This window comes from Prunus mume, linkage group LG8, assembly GCF_029339155.1.
Source record: "Prunus mume cultivar Tortuosa linkage group LG8, ASM2933915v1, whole genome shotgun sequence".
Lineage (NCBI taxonomy): Eukaryota > Viridiplantae > Streptophyta > Magnoliopsida > Rosales > Rosaceae > Prunus > Prunus mume.
Window position 1 is genome coordinate 22,993,296 of NC_142705.1, and position 21,060 is coordinate 23,014,355.

Here is a 21,060-nt window from a genome sequence, read left to right on the forward strand (position 1 = left end):
ATTTAGGCCTGGCCTGAAAAAGGCCAATTAGGCTCGGCCAATCCCGGCCCGACAATAAATAATAATAGTATAGATATATAAAAATATTCATACATGTCCATAGCTCACTGGAAGAAAGAAAAAAAAACACCAAAAAGAAGCCCAATACACCAAAGGGAGTATTCACAAGTGGGCTAATGCAATATGCAAAGCCTGGTAAGCAAAAATAAATAAAAATAAAAGAAGGAAAAAAACAATAGCTATTTTTCATTTCCATGCATGTTTCCAAATTCCAACGGTTACATTGGATTTTATAATCATCTCCGAGTTCAACAGCTACTTTTTTTAAAAAAAATACCCTTTTCATTGTTGTTTTAAAATGTGTTTAAAAAAAAAAAAAGATATAAAAAACTTTGAAAAAATTAAAAAAGGCCCGGCCCAATGAACAACAGTTACTCCTCTCTCCATCATGTTGAGTCCAAAATGCAACCTTTGCATAAGACAAAGGTTCCCTAGAAGCAGCCCCGTCAATTACAAAGCTTTGTTTCAACATAGCCAACTGTCCTCACAAATGAAAAATAGTGAGTAACAGCAATGAGTAATGGCAAAATAAGATAGCTTAAAGAAATAAACTTTGGCCACAGCGATTCCATTCCCATGAAAATTATCATTTCTGATGTATGGCTAAGTGTGGAAAAGTTAATTAAACTCCTTTTAAAGGCACTCAACTCATGCAAAAGTTGTTTCACTCCATAGACTACAAAATAATCCAAAACACGTTGATAAATAAATGCAAAACATTAAAAAAAAAATGTTCTTTTGTTGGGAGTGGGATCTAATTAGAAAGTAGGGCGTTGAGGACTTGTTTTGTGCAGGGATATGTGGTGGCAATGGCATTTATAATTGATGTTGTTCTGCCTGTAATCTTTTGCAAACTGTGGCAGTATACAGCAAGGCCCAGATACACTCTCAGGCCAGCCTTCAACAATGACTCCTCTGAATAAACTTTCTGCTGAATTTACAAGGATATAAGGAAAAATTAGGGCCCGTTTGGTGGTGTTTTCAGAGGCCGTTTCCAGTTTTCATTCTTGAATATGCTTGTAATTTGCGTTCGATGGTGAAGTTAAGAAAACGCAGAAAATGTTTTCTGAAAACAGATTCAAAGTTTTAGTTATATTATAAGTCAGAACCTTTGGCATTTTGACATTGTAGTTGGTGGCAATGTTCTTCCAAATAATTGGGGCAACATCAACTTCAAAAAGAGCACCAACTTGTCACTAATATAAAACAACGAGGCATTTTCCAAGTAAGATGAACTGATAAACGTTTTAGTTTGACTTTTCTCCTCCATCCTTTTATTTGAATTTTTATATAGAGCAAGTCTGATTACATCATTTCGTATTGCTAACGTCCTTGAAACTATTTTTTTTTTAAAGGAAACTTTGATTGATGGGGTTGAGTAGAAAAGGGGAACGATCAATGGTTGGTGATGAAAAAGACCTTTGTCTTAGCAGTCTCTCATAGATCACCAACCAAGGAAAGGAAAAGGATTTATCCTCTATGAGGTGGGTTGGTGAGTTTAGGTATTGTATCATTGTAATTTGGATGTACAACAAATATCTTTCTGGTCTATACTTACCCACTACTGACTGGTTTCGGCTGACTTGAGCTTTCTAGAGAAACATACAAGTGTTTATTAGTCTTTGGTCAATTGGGTATTTCAGTCTAGAAGATAATTATTTATCAGCACAACACAAACATGGTACAAATTATCAGTAAGGAAATTCAAGTATCCCACTTTTCTATTCACCATATCGTTTGAGTTCTTGAATTGCACCCGATTCAGGGAACAAGTTTTTTGATTTATTAAGGATTTTTTTTTAAAAGAACCTCGACGTAATGAGGGAAATTTTATTGAGAAAAATACTTTATGTCAATTGTTTAGTCGTTGGATGACTTTTTTGATGTGGTGTCCTGGTTTGGTTCGGTAACTGGATCAATATGCCCAAACATTGCAGTCAAAATTGCCAAAATCAGAATTGCCACCGAACCGCCAAATTTCGGTTACTAAGTATTTCGATAGAGATCGGTCCGGTTCAGTCGGTTTCTTAATTTGGCAGTCGAATATCTCAAGCCTTGTCATGCTTAGAATAAAACTCAAGCAAATTATTGCAGAGAAAAATCAAGTGGAAGATCTAGATTCGAATAACATTCCCTATTCTAACCATAAACAAAAAAAAAAAAAAAAAAAACATTATATAAACATGAACCAAAATAGGAATAATGTTGGTTTCTTCATTTATAGTAACGATAGAAATACCCAATCCTACAACAACAAAAAACAAAACAAAAAACCAAATTTTTTATTTTTGATAGAGTGAAATTGCATTAATAATTTAACCATAAAAGACCAAAATAAAAATTCACCCGGGGTACATCAATTACAACTCAAAAAATATAGTTTTCCTCTAGGCACAGCCGCAAAGGGCCCAAATCTTTCATTTATTAAATTTCGAAAGCTATCACACAATCGGAATAATTTCTTTTATCAATTGAGAAAGTGGTGGTTCGAACTTAAAAAATCTTTTAACATAGAAAAGAGAAATACTACTATATTAATAGTTACGTGATACAATCCAATATTGAAGAAGTGAAGAACTTAGACCAAAACAAAAGAAGGAAACACATGAAATAAATATAGGAAGCAACAAAAAAAAACCATAATTTAACCTTTGAATAAATACATATACAAAACTTGAAACTTTGAAGGTGGCTTACCATAAGGACTCGTCGCTTTAGGTGGTCGAGCGACTGTGTATGATTTTCTTGAAATTTTTCTTTGGGAATCGCTGGAAAGTGAAGCGTAGAATAAAAATGTGGAGAGGTTTGAGAAACTGAGCTCGATCATGATTCATGAAAAAAGAAGGCTTTTTCGCTTGGACTGATTATCATGAAATGAGTTGATGATGTATGTGCCAAAAGCCTCGCAGAATTGCATTGCTAATTCTGATAATAATGTCCGTTGCGTTTGGGTGTTTGTGTGTGTGTGCATTGGAAATTGCAGAGGAGGAATCCGAATGCAGAAGTCGATAAAATAGGAGACGACGACGACAAAAATGGCAACAGATGAAAAGTACTGCAGTCTGCAGTGCACTTCACTAATTATTATCACCCACACCTACCATGGACAAGACGTGTATTTCACACGCCCTGACATCATAAAAGGGACGTGGGCATTTATTTTAGCTCACGCTCACTCAAAACTCGTCACAGGCATTGAATTCTTTTCATTTAATTCTAAAAATTATTTTCTTTTTTGATGCAAAAGCGATAGTGTTTTATTAATGATGAAGGATGAAACAAGTACAAAAAATGGGGCTATGACTTGACTTGAGCTATGAGGTTCGAACTCAAACTATTGTTCTGTAAATTAATATTTTTTTTTTACTGGGTTAGACCATGTTGATGACAAAATTAATATTTTAAATTACTCTAATATACGAGAAGGAAATTTGAACTCAGTTGTGATGAGGTAGGCACACTTCTTTAATTAACTGGCCTGACCCAGATTTGCAACAACAAAAAATTTAGGGTATGTTCAGTATTCTATTTGAATCTAAATTTTTAAACTTAAAAACATAATTTAAGTCCAAATCCTAAAAATCTGTTTGGATGCCCATTTTTGAAAATCCAAACCCAATTTGAGTCTAAAAAATATCCAAATACAAAAAAAAAAAAAGTTCTTTTTAGAATTTTTTTTCAAAAGTGATTTAGAAACAGTTTAAAGGCCAATTTAATATTGCTATGCTGTAAAATAATTTTTGTCATATTTGTTATGAGAGAAAGTAGTTTGGCGTTTGGTAAACATTTTGTTAAAAGTGATGTTGGTACAATAATCAATTTCTAAGTGTTTGGTAAATTTTTTTTGTGAAAGTGTTGTGAGCTGTGTATAATGAAATGACTTTTCTGTTAAAGTGTTTGATAAAAGTTTTTGAGTTCTCTACTTAAATAAGAAACCAAATGCCTCTTCTTTTTTTTTTTTGACATTTTTATTGAGAGCGGTGATAATATACTAAATCACAATGCTAAGACTTGAATCCATTATATTTTTTAAGAAAAACAATGCTTTAAATCACTATACTAGTGAGTTCTTTGCGGCCTCTTTATTTATTAGATGTGCTTGTTTCGATATAGACTACACAGGTCGGGATTGTTGGAAAATGAAAAAAATGAAAAAATGATATAGACTACCGACAGTTAGCCTTTTCTTGGCATACACGCTGTACTTATTCCGTCCCAACCGAATTGAATCTGGCCGCATTAGAGCTAACCATTCAATTCTTTTGACTTTCCCCACCGACATTTCTATTGTCCACCCAACCAAATATACAAATTATCTGATTGGGCCGCCAACAGATCAAGATCTAAAGTCACCATCACGCATGTGAAGACTACTAACATTTCAGCCATTCTAGTTTATTTATTATTAGTATTAACGATTAAATAGACTTTTAAGTGCTGTTATTTTCACACCACCGGTCCACCTTCCTATTTCTCCGTCCACGTTATTTTTATATTAATTATATAAATTTTAAAAATTACGATTCTGTTTTTCAACCCACCATTATTCATAAAATATCATTTAATCATTAAATCAACCAAAACCCAAAATCTCAGTACACACCTCAAATTCATCAATAATGGCAGTCACTAACGGCCCTCTGCACCAAAACCATCATCAACCAAACCCTGCTTTTCAATATCTCTTCCAAGCCCTTGACCCCATCTCCCTCATTGTCTCCCAGAACCCAAAACAAGATCAAGAGCTAGTCCCTCTGTGGCTCATCACATAGAGCTACATCATGGAGAGAGGACCCAAATACAAAGCCTCCGTGGAGCTTTTGATTCAAAGCTGCAAAGGAAGTATCTAATGTTGGAATTTTAAAAAGGTTTTAAAAATTTAACCTTTTTGAATTATTTAATTATTTTGGCTGTTTTATTTTATTTATTGTGGGGGTTATAAATATTTAATTTTCATATTTTATTTCTATATTGAATGCCTTAATTTTCTAGTTTAATATGGTGAATGTTACATGTTATTGGATGCCTATAAAAGGTCACTCCTTCTTCACATTTGAACAACCACAATACACCATCAGAATATTACATACCACAATCATCACCACAATTTGATTATCTCCTCTTCTACTTTTCATACTTTCTCTACTTATATTATTATTTTGGGCAATGGTTACTGTGACTTGGATACCTATATCCATCTATGAAGTGCTCATAACAGATCTTGAGCTTGTGTACAAGTGGTCGTATCTTGGAGTCCTGTAGACCGCCACGGTACCGAGCTCACCTTCTTATAATTTATTTTGTTTTTACTTACCTATCAATTTATTTTTCTTCAGTTTCATTGTAACTTAAAAGCTTTTCAATTTGTTTATATGTTATTTATAATATAAAGGTTTTTGTATTTGGTTTTACAAAAAAGGAAAACTATAATTTTTATAACATCTGAGGCCAGAAGAGGCTGAAGAACCTGAATTGAAACTGAGCCCGTTGAAGAAACAAGTCAAATTTCACACCAATACGACCAAATGAAGTATAGGTTCCTCTAGCATGGCTCAGTCAGTGCCTAATTGCTCCGCTATGTTGAGAAAAGAGAACCACAAGCCACCATCAAGTCTTCCATCGACACTTGAGATGGACCCGTTAGCGAAGTGTTGGTCAAAAGTAAATGGGGTTTTGTCAAATTTGAGAGGGAGTAAGTCGATGGCCACAAGGAAGAAAAGAGTTGATGGTAAGGAAGAGCTATGTGAGAATGGAGGAATTGAAAGGGTTTGTCTGTTAGATTTCATAAATGTGTTCATGATCTTTCACACAACCTAAAATACTTAGAAGACATACTTGATGTCATCTTCCTTGAGTACACGATCTCAAAACTCATTCAGTCGCAGTAGCAACAGTACGAGCAAAAGACACGAACGACTTAAGACTTTTACTTCTCTCTTAATGATGAGATTAGGGTATGAGAACATATCTGATGAGAGTAGAGTCTTAAGCTTATATAGGGCTAGGTCAAGTTGTCTCTACTCATCACCAAGGGACGACTTGACTAACACTCTAAGCCCATCAAGCAACGGTTCATGCAAAAGGAAATAAATAGGACCCCTTTAATTGGCTTCAAAACTTTCCTTACTTCACAAAGTTTTGGGCCCCAATGTATAACCTAATTTAAACTTGTATCAAACCTGATATAACTTAGTATCTAGTTCACCATTTTAAATAGGAATATAACATTGTCTTCTACTACTGCGAATGGGGTTTCTATGTTTCCTTATTTTTTTCATAACTTTTGAGTTCATTCATTCTTTACTAGAGATGTGTTATGATGCTGAATGGGGAGGTAGAAATTGATGCTGATATAGAAGGGATTATTTTTGACATTTGACAGTTGGTTTCTTAGTTTAATAGGACAATTGGTTTCTTTACTAGAGGTGTTTGTGTTTGCTCCTCGTCGATGCAATAGGGCGGGCAACATATGTTGTTCCAAATTTTGTGTTTAGACAAGTATTTGGGATTTTGTGGGTACTGAGTGGCTTTTAATATCCTAACAGAGGATGTAAACATTATTAGCATTTGTTTTGAATGAAATTTTTCAACGCTTTAACAAAAAAAAAGAAAAAAAAGAATAGATGGGTTATGAGGTGAGGTTTTTCCTCAGATCCTTAGAAGTTATTTTACATATGGGTAAATTTGTATTTAAAATTTTGAAGATAAGGTGGGTGGGAAAATAGGACAGAGGGTGGAAATAGTAGCACTCTAGACTTTTTTTGTTGTTGAATCTATTAAATAGACTTTGATACTTGGGAAATGCTACTTCATTTTTCTTTATACCCTCTCATTTTCATTGTGTAAAGAGCATTTCAAACAACCTCTTCAACAGCTTTGGAATTCTAAAAAGGTGAGCCACATCAAAAAACCTCTCTCCTATAGCCTCTTCAACCTCAATTATCAAAGTTGTGACCTCTTTCTCTCTCTTTAGGACAGTTAAGTTAACCTTAGCTCTTCAAAACATTTATTTTGCTTTGGAAGAATCAAAATCATATGAAAAATGGTTAAAATATTTATTTTGCTTGCTGGGTTTGATGTACAACTACTTTTAAAATTTAATATCTTTTTTTTTTTATCATATTGGATATAAATATATTATTTTAGTTAACTGCAAAATAACTTTGCTCGCATTAAAAGAAAAAGAAAAAAAAGAATCACGTTTGGTTGTTGGTTTATCCAATATGACTTTGGGTAATCATGTTAAAAGGCCAAACAAAATCTAAACAATATGACCTTGCTTGTTTATCCAATATGACTTTGCTGGTATTAAAATTTAATATCATCATGATTGTGTTACAATAATTGCTTAGAATACCATAAAAGGCCAAATAAAATCTAAACAAGCAAGTGAGCCTGTGAAAACTCAATTTCAGTTGATGTATGAAAAAGTTCAAGAACAAAAAAAACAACAAAGGTTGGAAAAAAAAAAATTGTTGAAGAAAAAATATGGAATTATGGAAAAAGAGTTTGGAACAAAATGACAAAAAGTTGGAAGCTGATGAGAAGAGAGAAGATGAAACAATCATATTATTGAATACCAATGAAATGCCTCCTCATCTTGATGAGTACTATCGTCATCATCAACGGGAAATACTAGGAAGGAGATTTAGTTTTAATTAAATATTATTTATTTTCTAGAATGTTATCTTTAACAAAAAATGTTATTAATTATTATTGTTTTAAGTCAAATATTGTATTAATTGAATTAAAGAGTCTGATGGGGCACAAAATATCAAAGTAGTAAATAAGGCTTTTCAAATTGCCACATAGGTCAACAAACTTCAATTTGAAGAGTTTTATTTACTACTACTGTTGGAGATGCTCTAATAGTTTATGTTAATCGAAATGATTCAATTTCAAAATATCAAAGGTTTTTTTTTATTTGCCATATAATTGAGGGTCGCTCTCTCGCTTCCGCGAGGAGAGAGAATTGAGGTTTTGAAAAACCTATATGTTAAGGAGTCTCCCCTCCTCTCTTTCCCTTCCCCTCCATTGTCCTATTTTCCCTTCCCTTTTCCTTCCCTCACCTCTCCTACTCAGTTCCTTTCCTTCCATCCCTTCCCCACCCCCCCTCCTTCCTTTTTTCCCTCTTTGTTTTTTTGTTTTTGCAGGTTTGGAGTTTCCAGATTACTTCTAATTTGTGTGGTTGGCCTCTCCTTGGTTTTCTGCCTAGAAGAATTGGTGTTTTGGCATATCTAATATCTTGGATATTCTATTTTTTGGTTGGTAATCGTTGATGGGTTGTAGTATGTGGTTTTCGTCTCCAAAGGGAGGTGGTCGATTTATGACATTGGCATTGAACTGAGTTTTTCGGCCCCCTTACAGCCTTATATGTTTTTGTGTTATAGTTCTTGTGAACTGATCGACATGGTGTTTTATTTGATTATGACCCAATGCATGCTGAACAAATCTTACGTTGTGCAAAAGAATATGATTTTAATAAGAAGCGTTGGAGTCTTCTTCTGAAAGGGTTCGTTTAAGTTTAATGTTGATGGTGTGCTAGAATGGTATTAGAGATGATTGTCCTGTTTGTTAGATTTCTTTATATACGTGTTCAGGATCTTTCACACAATCTGAAATATGTAAAGACATACCTGGTGCCATCTTTCTTGAGTACACGACATCTGAACTCATTCAACCATAGCAACAAATAATCTCAACAAAAACAAGAACGGCTCAAGACTTCTGCTCTCTCTTAGATATGTTTCAGCTCTCTCTTTATGATGAGATTAGGGTTAGAGAACGTGTCTGATGAGAGTAGAGCCTTAAGCTTATATAGGGCTAGGTCAAGTCGTCTCTACTCATCACCGAGGGCCAACTTGACTAATCTTCCAAGCCTACCAAAACGGTTCAAGCAAAAAAAGAAATAAATAGGAACCCTTAATAGGCTTCAAAACCATTCCTTATTCCACAAGGTTTTGAGCCTCAATGCATAACTTAATTTAAACACTTATCAAAACCTGATATAACTTCGAATCTAGTGCACTGATCTAAATAGAAAACATAACATGCTCCCACTAGATCAAGCACTAAAGCACTAAGCTTCTGTATTCCAAAAGGTTTGATAGTCTTTATTGGCCATGAGTTTAAAACAGTTAAGTCATTCCCTTCCAGCTATAGTAAAAAGCGATTAGACAAAATGAACTATAGACAAGCATTACTCTCTTTATTAAAACCAGGCCATCTATAATCACATAATGCAATCTCAAAACACATGAAGCACCTACCAATGAGAACCTTAATATGTACTGATGTGTAATGTGAATCTTTATGCTTTTCAGTACATGTATCCCTTTACGATTTAGCAAGAGTCAATCCGCAATATTATTAACACAGTATTATCTCAAAAGAGACCATAAACTCACATGCATAAACAAAATTGCATAATAAGTTTAAATAGCTAAATAGTCAAAATGGTAGAATTTATTCAATAATAAATAAAACTGTCAACCAAATTAACATCCTTAAATGCAAATCCCTCAATCTAGAAAACAACAAAATAAACAAACTAGTAAATATCAGAAATGGAACAAGGCTCCCACTAGATTGCAGCATCAAAGTTAGGAAATAATCTCATACTCTCAAGATGCCTCAGAAAAGCTTTTGACGGCAAAAACTTTGTGAACGGATCTGCAATCATATCTTGAGTTCTGATATGATCAAACCTGACTAGTTTGTCCGCTACCTTCTCCCTCACTATTAAATATTTTCTGTCAATATACTGAAGTCCAGACGACATCTTGTTGTTCATGTAGTGAAAAACAGCCGCAATATTGTCATTATATATCTATCTTGGTCTAGAAATCGAGTCCACCACCTTAATGTCTTTAATAAAATTCCTTAGCCATACTACATGAGAAGTGGCTTCATAGCAAGCTATGTATTCTGAAAACATGGTTGAACTTGAAACACTAGATTTTTTAGCACTCTTCCAAGCAACAGCTGCTCTTGCCATCTTCAAAAGAAAACCTAAAGTACAGATGTAATCATCCTCTGTCTTTTCAAGATTAGCATCAACATAACCAACAAGCTCTAAATTCTTTGTGTGTCTGTAAATTAACATAAAAGTCTTTGTTCTCTGTAGGTACCTCAGAATCTTCTTTCCAGCTATCCGGTGTTGCGTTCCCGAATTTGACTGAAATCTCCCCATCTTGCTAATGCACAAGGCTAGGTTTGTCCATGTACACACTTGTGCATACATAATACTTCCAACTAGAGCAGCGTACGGCTTGTTCCTCATATCATCATCTTCTTCTTTATTCTTGGGGCAATGCTCCTTCTTTAAATCTCCTAAAGGAACTTTCTGTCCAGAGCACATACTCATGTCAAAACGCTTGAGTATCCTTTCAATATATGTTTTCTGCGACAAGCCTAGAAGGCCTCGAGCTCGGTCTCTCTAAATTTCAATGCCTAACATAAAAACAGCTTCTCCCAAATCCTTCATCTCAACATACAACGCTAGAAAAACAAATCGGCTCCCACACTTCTTCAGATAAATGCATCGATCGACTATGTTCTCTTCAAAACCAGAAGATGAAAAGTTTGATGGAATTTGGAATACCACCTCCTACTTGCTTGTTTCAGTCCATAAATTGTCTTGTTAAGTTCGCAAACCATATGCTCTTTTCCCTCCTTTGTAAACCCTTTAGGTTGCCTCATAAAATTTTCTTCTTCTAGTTCACCATTCAGGAAAGCAGTTTTTATATCCATTTGATGTAAAAGTAGGTCATAATGTGCCACCAAAGCCATAATGATGCAGAAAGAATTTTTTGTGGAAACCAGAGAAAACATCTCAGTGTAGTCAGTTCCCTCCCTTTGGGTGAATCTTTTTGCTACCAATCTAGCCTTAAATCTTTCGATTCTTCCATCATTATCCTTCTTTGTTTTAAATACCCATTCGAGCCTACCAATTTCTAGCTCTTGTGAGGTTCAACTAATTCCCATACTTGACTATTCTTCATGCTTTCAAGTTCATTCAACATTGCTTCCCTCCATTTGTTTGTATTCTAATTCTCCATAGTTTCTTTAAAACTTGTTGGATTAGCCACATCTCCCATGTCAAAATCTGCTTCTTGTAAGTACACATAATTTGAATTTGCTGCGGATCTTCTTGGTTTGTCAAATCTTCTCGGTTGCATGGGTTCTTGTGGATTATCTAGCTTAGGATTCTCGACAGCTTGTTCTTGTTGATCAACTTGTTCTTCAAACTGAGGAGGTTCCAATACAGTTTCACATAAAGGAATCAAGAGTGTAACATCTTGTTCATCACTCTCAATCATAGCTACTTCCCCTTCTTCTTCAAAAATAAAATCTTCATTCCCAATAGCATTCTCCTCATACTCTATAAACTTTACACAACCAGTCTCAACAATTCGGGTACCATAATTTGGACAGTAAAATCCAAAACCCTTTGACCTTGCAGGGGTAACCAATAAAATGACAACTAATCGTTTTAGGATCAAGCTTCTTCTCTTGAGGGTTATAGATTCTAGCTTCAGCCTTGCAACCCTATACATGAAGGCTAGGCTTCCTGGTAGTCCAAATTTCAAAAGGTCCAACTCATCTTAGTGAGTTTTCCTTTAACACATTCAATACAAATTTTGTCATCACCAAAAGTCAGTGATGGCCCTTAACAAGAATTTTCATTATTTCTTTTAAAATGTGTCGTAAACATCTATGCCATAACTTAGTGGATGTGCCTTCACTTCTAATCATTTTCTTACTCGATTCAGCCATTAAAACTTCACCCCCTTTATTGTAATTGAGACAGTATAATCCATTTAAGAGAAAACCAGTAGCAAGAACATTTGAATTCTGAGATAATGCAAAGCCATCTTTATTGAATTGAAAAACAAAACCAATTCTTGATAATCTTGAAACATAAATCAAATTCCTCTTCATTGAGGGTACTAAAAGTTTAAAACCACATCATCCAACTCTAAAATAAATCCTGAATCCAATTTCAGGTGTTCTACTCTTATGGCTTCCACATCTACTTGCTCTTCATTCCCCACGAACACTTTAACTTCATGCTTTCTTGGTTCCCTCCTTCTTGTGAATTCCTGCACATTATGAGCTATAAGAATCGAGATTGCCGTGTATAACCGCCAAGAATTAGAAGGAACATCCACTAAATTAAACTCAAAACTCACTAGGACTAATTCTTTATTACCTTTGTTCTTGTTCTTCTCAAACCACTTCTTGTAATTGTTGCAGTTCTTCTTCATGTGACCTTCCTTCTGGCAAAAATAGCACTTGAATTTAGTGGTAGGGGTCACGCCAAGAGGGTTGTTCTTTTGAGACTGGCTCTGCTTCTTTATTCCCGATTTTGCAGCACCCTTATTCTCATACTTCCTGGCAGTGACCTCGTTAACCACACCACCATAAGCTTTTATCTTATTCTCCTCAAGAACATTAATTGTAATTAGGTCATCCATTGTCCAATCCTCTTTCAAGGTGTTATAGGTGGATTTCATTTGCTCATGAGGTAGGGAATCCAGCGCAATATGCACTAGATAAGTTTGATCAATAGGTGCTTTCAACCTGTTCAATTTGGCAGCAATATCCACAAGTCCCATGAGATGTTCTCTTACGCTGCCTCCTTCATAATTTGTATTAGCCAGCCTAGACATGAGGTTCTTCATTTCAGCTTTGCCAGATTCCTTAAATTTCCTTTCAATGGATTCCATAAACTACTTGGCACTTTCCATTTATGGAATTCCACCAAAAATAGCTTCCATAATAGTCTTCTTCATAACCAACAGACAAAACTTATTCACCATCCTCCAAGCTTCATGCACCCTTTTAACTTTAGTAGGGGAATTCGCAACGGGTCTGGTCCCCTCATCTTGGGTGATAGCATAATCGATATCACTCATGCCTAATGCAACTTCAAGATTGAACTTCCATCGTTTGAAAGTCGAACTGGTGAGAGTTTCAATTTGCAAGAAATTGATTGAGGGAGTGTTCAAAGCTGTAAGGATTTGCAAAAGAAAGCATAATTACTTTCCAAGAAACCGATTCTCAATTTGTTAAGAGAAAACATTTTTTCCTTTTAACTTTATTCGCAAAATTAACAAATAACATATGCAAGCTTTCTTAATTAAGTATCACACTTTTGTGGCAAGAGATTACTTATAGTTTACTCAAATTACGTGTTTGTGCCATCATAAACAAATTACAGGATAGATTCTATTTGTTGAAGAAACTTATCAAGCAATTTAGGTTATTTCTTTAGGGTTTGAGTATTTAGGTTTGGTTTTGTTATGAAAAATTTGTTGATTCTCGGAGCAAAGACAAGCACCTATCTAGCTCAGAAAATAACCAAACAAACACAGTTCAAGAGAGAAAACCCTAAATTGTAGTGAATAGTAAAAACTGCCATGAACAATGTTTTAGGGGTTTTTAGTGTCCATTTTTGACGCAAAATACCTTCTGAATAGGGAATAACCTAATTAACACAACTCACGGATTTGCCATGACATATGGGCATTTTTAGGGTTTTAAGGTCATCTAGTAGGTCAAAAACGTGTTTAAAGTTTTGAAAATATGAAAAGACAAATTAAAACATGCTTTTCCAGATTTCTTTAATATTCTTGATATTTTAGAAAACATGTTTAATCCATCCTCAAATTTTAAACATAACCAAAAAGTCATCATGGCATAAACAGATAAGAAATTGTAATAGGCATGCTTGAACAACGATTTTAGTGTCTGTGAATGACCATATGCTCTGATACCAACTGTTAGATTTCTTTATATACGTGTTCAGGATCTTTCACACAATCTAAAATACGTAAAGACATACCTGGTGCCATCTTTCTTGAGTACACAACCTCTGAACTCATTCAGCTGTAGCCGCAAATAATCCCAGCAAGAACAGGAACGGCTCAAGACTTCTGCTCTCTTTTAAATCTATTTAAGCTCTCTCTTTATGATGAGATTAGGGTTAGAGAACGTGTCTGATGAGAGCAGAGCCTTAAGTTTATATAGGGCTAGGTCAAGTCGTCTCTACTCATCACCAAAGGCCGACTTGACTAATCTTCCAAACCCACCAAAACAATTGCAAAATAGGAAATAAATAGGACCCATTAATAGGCTTCAAAACCTTTCCTTATTCCACAAGGTTTTGGGCCTCAAGGCATAACTTAATTTAAACTTTTATCAAAACCTGATATAACTTAGTATCTAGTGCACCGATCTAAAGAGGAAACATAACACTATTTTGTATTCTTGATTTTGAATCTTCTGTTAATCTGTAGCATGTGTGGTACTCTTTCCTATCCCGGAATTTTTTCCCTGGAAAAGTTTTAACGAGATCATTGTTAACATGCTGCTTACTTTGTAATGCTTATTGGATTATTAAAGGATTTTATCTTTATCTAAAAAAAAATAGATTCATTTTCATGGATCATTCATGCTACTAAAAAAATCAATCAAAATGAAAATTGGTTATTCATTCAGAATGTGGAGCTCGCCACGATAATTTTTAAGGGGTAAAGGGATGGTAAATTATAGGCACGTGTTCATGCTTATAGGGAAGTGATGATTTCTTCTTGTAATATATCAATGTGGCAATGGGACTCTAGATGCGCCACAAATAGAAATATTTCAATTTCTTCACCATTCCCTTGCCCTTAAAATAAAAAAATAATAATAAATATACATAAATAAACCCTCTCATTGTCGCGGTTGTTTTTGGCCACCTCCGACCACCTCGTTTATTGCAAAATAGACCCGACCCATTTGGCCGTCGTGTGTGGCAAATCAAAGCCAAGAAAATACGGCCACCATGTCAAAATTTCTCAATTTCCAGCCAAATCCGACCCGATATCGCTTTGACCACGGTATAAAATTCACTCCCCTCATTATCATGCTTGACATTTTGGTGTAGGTGTTGCCTATCCATTTGAAGTTTTTTTATCGCCAGAAAATTATTCAACCCATCGGGCTGTTGAGTCACTTGGTGGTGACCTGTTTTCACCCCACCATGTTGTATTTGATGTCCTGGACTCAGCGACGTACTTGAATTTGCAAGATTCAATCATTTGACAAATGATCAGAGTTTTGCCTAACATGGTATGCTCGATCAGAAATGAGTGGATCGTTGGATCGACCCTATTTTGGGATATGTCATTCCTCATATTATCAGGAGTGCGCAGATACTTACGGAATGAAAATATGAGGTCCGGATATATTTCATATATCATATTACCAAGGTTGTGCACGGATTATCAACTTACTTGATCAATCATCGTCTGAGTGTGCCATCGACGATGATCTAGCCATTGGATAGTGACCAAACTCATAGGATATGTTTAGTTGATCGTTAGGGAATTATAGAAACTTCCATATTGGAAATACAAGGTTGTGTACCTGGACCTCATTGACTAGGTGGGCCAGATGCCTTCCGAGGACACTTTGGGCTTTGAGTACACTTTGGTACGATCTCTCAACATCCTTATTAGGCTTCACATGTATTTAGGGTTCGTAGAACTATGATTTCGTTGTAACTCATTGGCTTCGTTATTTGTTGCATGGTGTGCATGGTGTGTTAGACTTTTATATGTCATATACCACTTGTAAGTGGTCTTCTAATCATCATAGGAGATCTAAGTCCTTGTATAAACTAATAGCTCGATTAAGATTGGTTTTTTGGTTCTAAAGAAGTAGTGTTATTCCAGTAATCCTTGTTCCATGAGGTTTCTTATTAGTTATCATTTAGAACACCTTATACCATTGCAATTAGGATAGCTCTTATATTCCTTGATGGGCTAGGAATTGAGCTAATGCATTTAAATATCAAGTCCCTGCTCAGACGATCACACCAACAAAAAGGCATTCAAAACCTCATCCAGAATTATAGCTTGAAGGATCATTCTGAGTAGAAGAACTTGGTTACTCTCAGTTCAGTGATAGCAACACCAATGGCTCATGATCAAGGTTAGTGTTTTAATATATGTAGCCTATCTTGTTTAACATGGTGAACCTTTGGGAAGTTATTATTGTGTTTCTCTGAAAGTGAAAATTGTGGGGAATGTGCCAATTGAAGGAAATACTAAATCCTAATTATATTTAGCCACGAAGACAAGGTTACAAGTAACCTTAGGCAACAAAAGCTTTAAAATTTTAATTTTTGAGCTTTAACATAACTAATTCCAAGTATCTTGAGGTTTGGTTTAGATTGTTCCACTCCTAGACATTCTAGACTAAGAGAAAAGAGAAGAGAAACTTTACCCTTGAAGCACTACTCAAGGTTGACATCCTTTGAGTTGATCACTTTATGAAAGGCCTTGAAGATTCACCAAATCACCAATGGAGGTGATCTCTAACTTTTCCACATCAAAGAAGATGGAGGACATGATGCAACCTAGGAAGGAAAGGATGCTAGTTCTCACTTCCTAGGGTGGCCAGTTTTGGCTAGGAGGGAGGAGCAAGGTGGTGTTCTAACTCCTCTCTTGAAACTAGCTCAAAAACCCTAATTTTCTCAAGTGACAAAGTTCACTTATATAGACACACAAGAAGGAGACCAAAGTATCCCTCTAGGTAAGACCAGCCATGGGTTTTCATTAGGCCTCTTGGGCTCATGTGGTCATCCTACTATGTCCATATGTCTTAAATAACCCAATGGGTCCAAGCCCAATGGGCCTTGAACCCAATTTTATGGTTTAGGCCCAAACTACCCTTTTACCGCATTATCTTAATTAATTCAATCTCCATTAAATTAATAAGTCTATGCACATCATATTTATTTCCTTTCATCTAACCTGATTGGTGTGCGATCCATTAGGTTCTAATCAGTGAGGTAGTGGGCGATCCAAAACTCTTTATTGATCGATTGTGAATTAAAACTCCCTTTTAATTCTCCCTTTATGAGAACTAGATTATATCTTTGTCCCCAGGGCTTCCACAAACCATGAGTGACATCTATTAACATGTCACGGTTTCCCAATCCAATATAGAATGGGGCTGTGAACCTATTCACTTGAGATTATCGTGCAATATAGTCATTCTCTTAATCAATGCTCTTGATCACGCTAATTGGGGAATGGAATTCATGTGAAGCCATAGCATGATCTACTATCTAATGTGATTCATTGGAGCATGATCATAATCTCTATTATTGATCTAGCTCGTTGGTTTGGCCAAAGAATTTCGAATCACATCTTATGAGCATTCTCTTTCTTTAATGAAGATAGAAATCCATTGTTGTACACTCAAATGTCTCTATGAGTTGATCATGAACCCTAGTCATATCTTTGGGTTATGCCCAAAGGAACACAATGCTTCAACATGGATAAGGGCCCATGACACTTTCATGAGACAACTCGTGGTGCCTTAGGTCAATGACTAATTTGCACTATTCCAACTTAAGAGATCCTGATTGACATGTAAGTTAAACTTCCATTCAAATTCTCTATGTTGATCGAGTTCAATGAATTCATTCTCTAACGAACACCCATACACTTATCTTAGTGTCTCCACGTGAATGACTCGAGACCAGTCATCCTCTTGATTGAGCATATATAGTGCTTAATGGTCCTTGTGGATTATCAATTTCCAGTTGATTATCCTATGACCATGAACAGTATGTGGACATGGTATAGAAAGGTCTCCTGAACTTGACTTCTTTAAGTTATTTTCTAAGTCTCATCCATGGACTTGTTGATTAAGTAAATAACTAAGATAATTACTCAAAACAACATAATGCCTTTAATTAATTAAGTGAAATATCCTTAAAGTTTACATCTCATGATTGGCTCTAGGGCGTACTTCTAACACCAATTATAGGGGAGACTCTATTGGATTTTCGGTAGTAGTCAAACCCCTTGGTTTTTTTCTCGAAAAGAGTGAAGGAAATTTTAGTAATGTGGCTCCGACATCTGTTAGATGTCAGACATGCTTTATGCTCGAGTTCCAAGAGGAAATCCGAGGGTATGGGTACTTTCAATATGTGTATATAATGCATGTTTGGTATATTAATTAAACTAAAAAGATTTGTGGTGGTATTCATGTACATATATACTTCGTCATATATTTGCTATTTGCTATAGGGAGTTTGAACGATTCCTTAAATAATCTTAGGGTTAATCGTTTTATTAGTCCTTGAATTTAGACCTGATTTGCATTTAAGTCCCTAAATTTCCAAAATCGTTCCCGTGGTCCTTCAACTTTAGTTTCATTAGGACAAATGGTCTTACCGTCAATTTTTTTAACTTTTCTGTTAAAGGAATGGGCAAAATGGTATTTTTGTATCAAATTGATTAAATATGAATAAAAAATTAAAAAACTGAAAAATTAAAATTAAACTCTCTCTCTCCCCCTCTATCCCGATTTCTACTCCCCCCCAAACTTGAATTTTTTTTTTTGGTTTTTTATTTGATTTTTTATTTATTGTTATTTTAAAGATATGATTTTTTATTCGTTTTTTTGGTTTTAATATAAAAACACCATTTTGCCCCTGCATTTAACAGAAAAAGTTAACAAAATTGACGACAAGACACTTTGTCCTAACAAAAGTGAAGTTAAAGGACCACGGGAACGATTTTGAAAATTAAGGGACTCAATTGCAAATCGGGTCTAAGTTCAGGGACTAATAAAACGATTAACCCATAATCTTATTTGGGGGACATCTTTGATGAGCTCACTCTATATTGTATTTGAATTATCCAAAACCATTTAAAGACCCAAAAAAGTGGTGTTCATCTATTCTTTTGGTTACTACTGGATGTCTTAATAGGTTTTAATTTTTCTAATTTTTTACAAGAATATATTTAAATGAAGACTTAAAAAATAGATAATTTGGTGCAAGGGGATTGTACATCAAGTGGTTAAGAGTATTTAACCCTGCACTCGTGGTCCTATGTTCGGTTCCTCCCCCTCCCCAATATCGCTTGTATAAAAAATAAAAAATAAAAATAAAAAAAGGGTTCCGTTTATTAAAGTGAAATTTGCAGTGAAACTCACGAAGTGTCAATTTATTTAAAGAATCCCTCAATAAAAATAGACTAATATTTGACAAACCTGTTCTTAACTGGTATTTTTTTAAAATTGCTTTGTTCCCAACACCACAAGAAGTTCTGTTAGTCACTGTCCGTTATATTCAGATGGGTGTGACAATATCAACTTGATTTGTAGAGTAGAATAGGAGATGAGGTTTTTAGTATATTGTAATTTCTAGTTTAGTAAACTTCTGAAAATACTTAGTAATGTATGTGTTGCATTAGTTATTTGTCTCTTGTGGTCATATGAATAAAAATTATATTTGGTATTTAAGAATATTTTTTTTTTTTTTTGGAATTTATTTAAATTTCAAGGACGCAGTTTTTGTGTCCTCGGCGTCTTCTATTAAATTAAAAAAATGTTTCTTTTATTTATTTATATAAAAAAAAACTGATAGAATTTTATTACATCAAAATGAAATAAAGAGTACAGAGGACACAAACTCTATTAAAAATGTTTCTTTTAATAAAATAAAGGTAACTCATAAGTTTCATTGTCATAAACAGATTGAATTAATGGTATGGAAGATTGAGGTGTAAAGATTTTCGAATCAAAGGAGTGTGCTCTTTCTTGGACCCTGAATTTTTCACATTTACATGTATGATGTATGTGTTGTGTTCATCCATGAAGATCTGATGTATGTGTTGTGTTCATCCATGAAGGTCTAATTAATCTAATCAAAGCCATAATGAACTCATAGTGACATAGATAAATTATATTTGGCCAAAAGGAAAGTTGTGATAGTATGAAAGACAGAAGGTGAAGTCTTTGTAGATGGGCACTAGCCGCACATTAAACAAAGACGGAAGAAAGAGAGGTTTACGCGGTCCACTAGAAAATAAAATCTAAATAATAAATGATATCATTGTATAACGCCTCTTTGATTGAACAAGATAGCGGTTGCAGTCCCTCGAAAAGGACAAAAAAAAAAAAAAAAGAAGGATGGCAGCTGAAGTGGGCCGTACAACATGGAATGTGAAAGGCACTCAGCTACACTAGGATCGCTTGATCTGCATGGATTTTGATGAGGGATATAGTTTGGGATAAACATTTGGCACGCAGTCTGAAGTGGGTAGTTCAATGGGCTAAAGTTTGGCTCGACTCGATGGTTAGGTCTGTTTGGTCCGGCCTTCTCTAAGGTTTGGTAGAACTTGGGCTTAGAATGTGAAACCCTCGACTTCTCGGCTTGATAAGTTCTGTCCATAGCCATGTTCGGCCTTGTCCGATCTAGGCTCACCTTCCTTTTTAAGATTTAATTGATGCACTCTCTAACCTCCTTTTATAATTAATCCAAATAATATAATATGTATGATATAAACTTTTTATTTTGTTTACACATGTTATAAATTAAGTTAATTTTTTCAATGTTGTCTAAAATTTTGTAACAAACAACCAATATGGACATTGAATTACTTGTAGGATGACTAATAATGCCTAAAAAGGGGTGAATAAGCTAATTTAAAATTATAATCACTAAATAAAAATAAACTTCGGTAGCAGGATCGATAAAGCTTATCAATCTTGAAACATGCAAAGCATAAAATAAAGGAACACACAGAGAATTATTTTACGAGGTAAAACCCGACTTTTGGGGAAAATCGATGGGACTCCTTAGTCCAATTCATTATAGAATGATGATTACAAGAAGTACTCACACATTTATCTTAGACACATTCTAGATAATGTTTATTGACTTCTTCGTAACTCAACTTTTGTCACGGGATGATCTTTTGACATGTGAGCTTCTGTGGTGAAGTACTTAGGCGCTAGGTTTGTTCCACGCAAGGGGTGTGCGCAGTTTGACTTGATTTGATTTGATTTTCCCCTCAAATTGGAACTGAAATTGAAACTTCACACAGTTTGGTTCAGTTCAGTTTTCATAGAAAATGTCTAGAAGAACCAAACCAAATCGGACTTATAAGATTTTGGTTTTGTTCAACTGGTTTCTAGTTTGGA

General features: G+C 34.9%; 2 long non-coding RNA genes and 2 pseudogenes across 2 annotated transcripts; 2 read left to right on the forward strand and 2 right to left on the reverse strand.

Annotated features, from left to right (window-relative positions):
* Positions 1–331: 331 nt before the first annotated feature.
* On the reverse strand, positions 332–3,082 carry LOC148915085 (uncharacterized). The gene is made up of 2 exons (XR_016122964.1): positions 2,758–3,082; positions 332–538 (listed from the first exon to the last, which is right to left on the reverse strand). It is a non-coding gene; the product is annotated as an uncharacterized LOC148915085 (long non-coding RNA).
* Positions 513–1,314, forward strand: LOC148915086 (uncharacterized). Its single transcript, XR_016122963.1, has 2 exons — positions 513–699; positions 736–1,314. It is a non-coding gene; the product is annotated as an uncharacterized LOC148915086 (long non-coding RNA).
* Positions 3,083–4,679: 1,597 nt separating the features above from the next.
* Positions 4,680–6,439, forward strand: LOC148915087 (uncharacterized; annotated as a pseudogene).
* A 3,450-nt stretch (positions 6,440–9,889) lies between these two features.
* On the reverse strand, positions 9,890–10,426 carry LOC148915088 (secreted RxLR effector protein 161 pseudogene; annotated as a pseudogene).
* Positions 10,427–21,060: the final 10,634 nt, after the last annotated feature.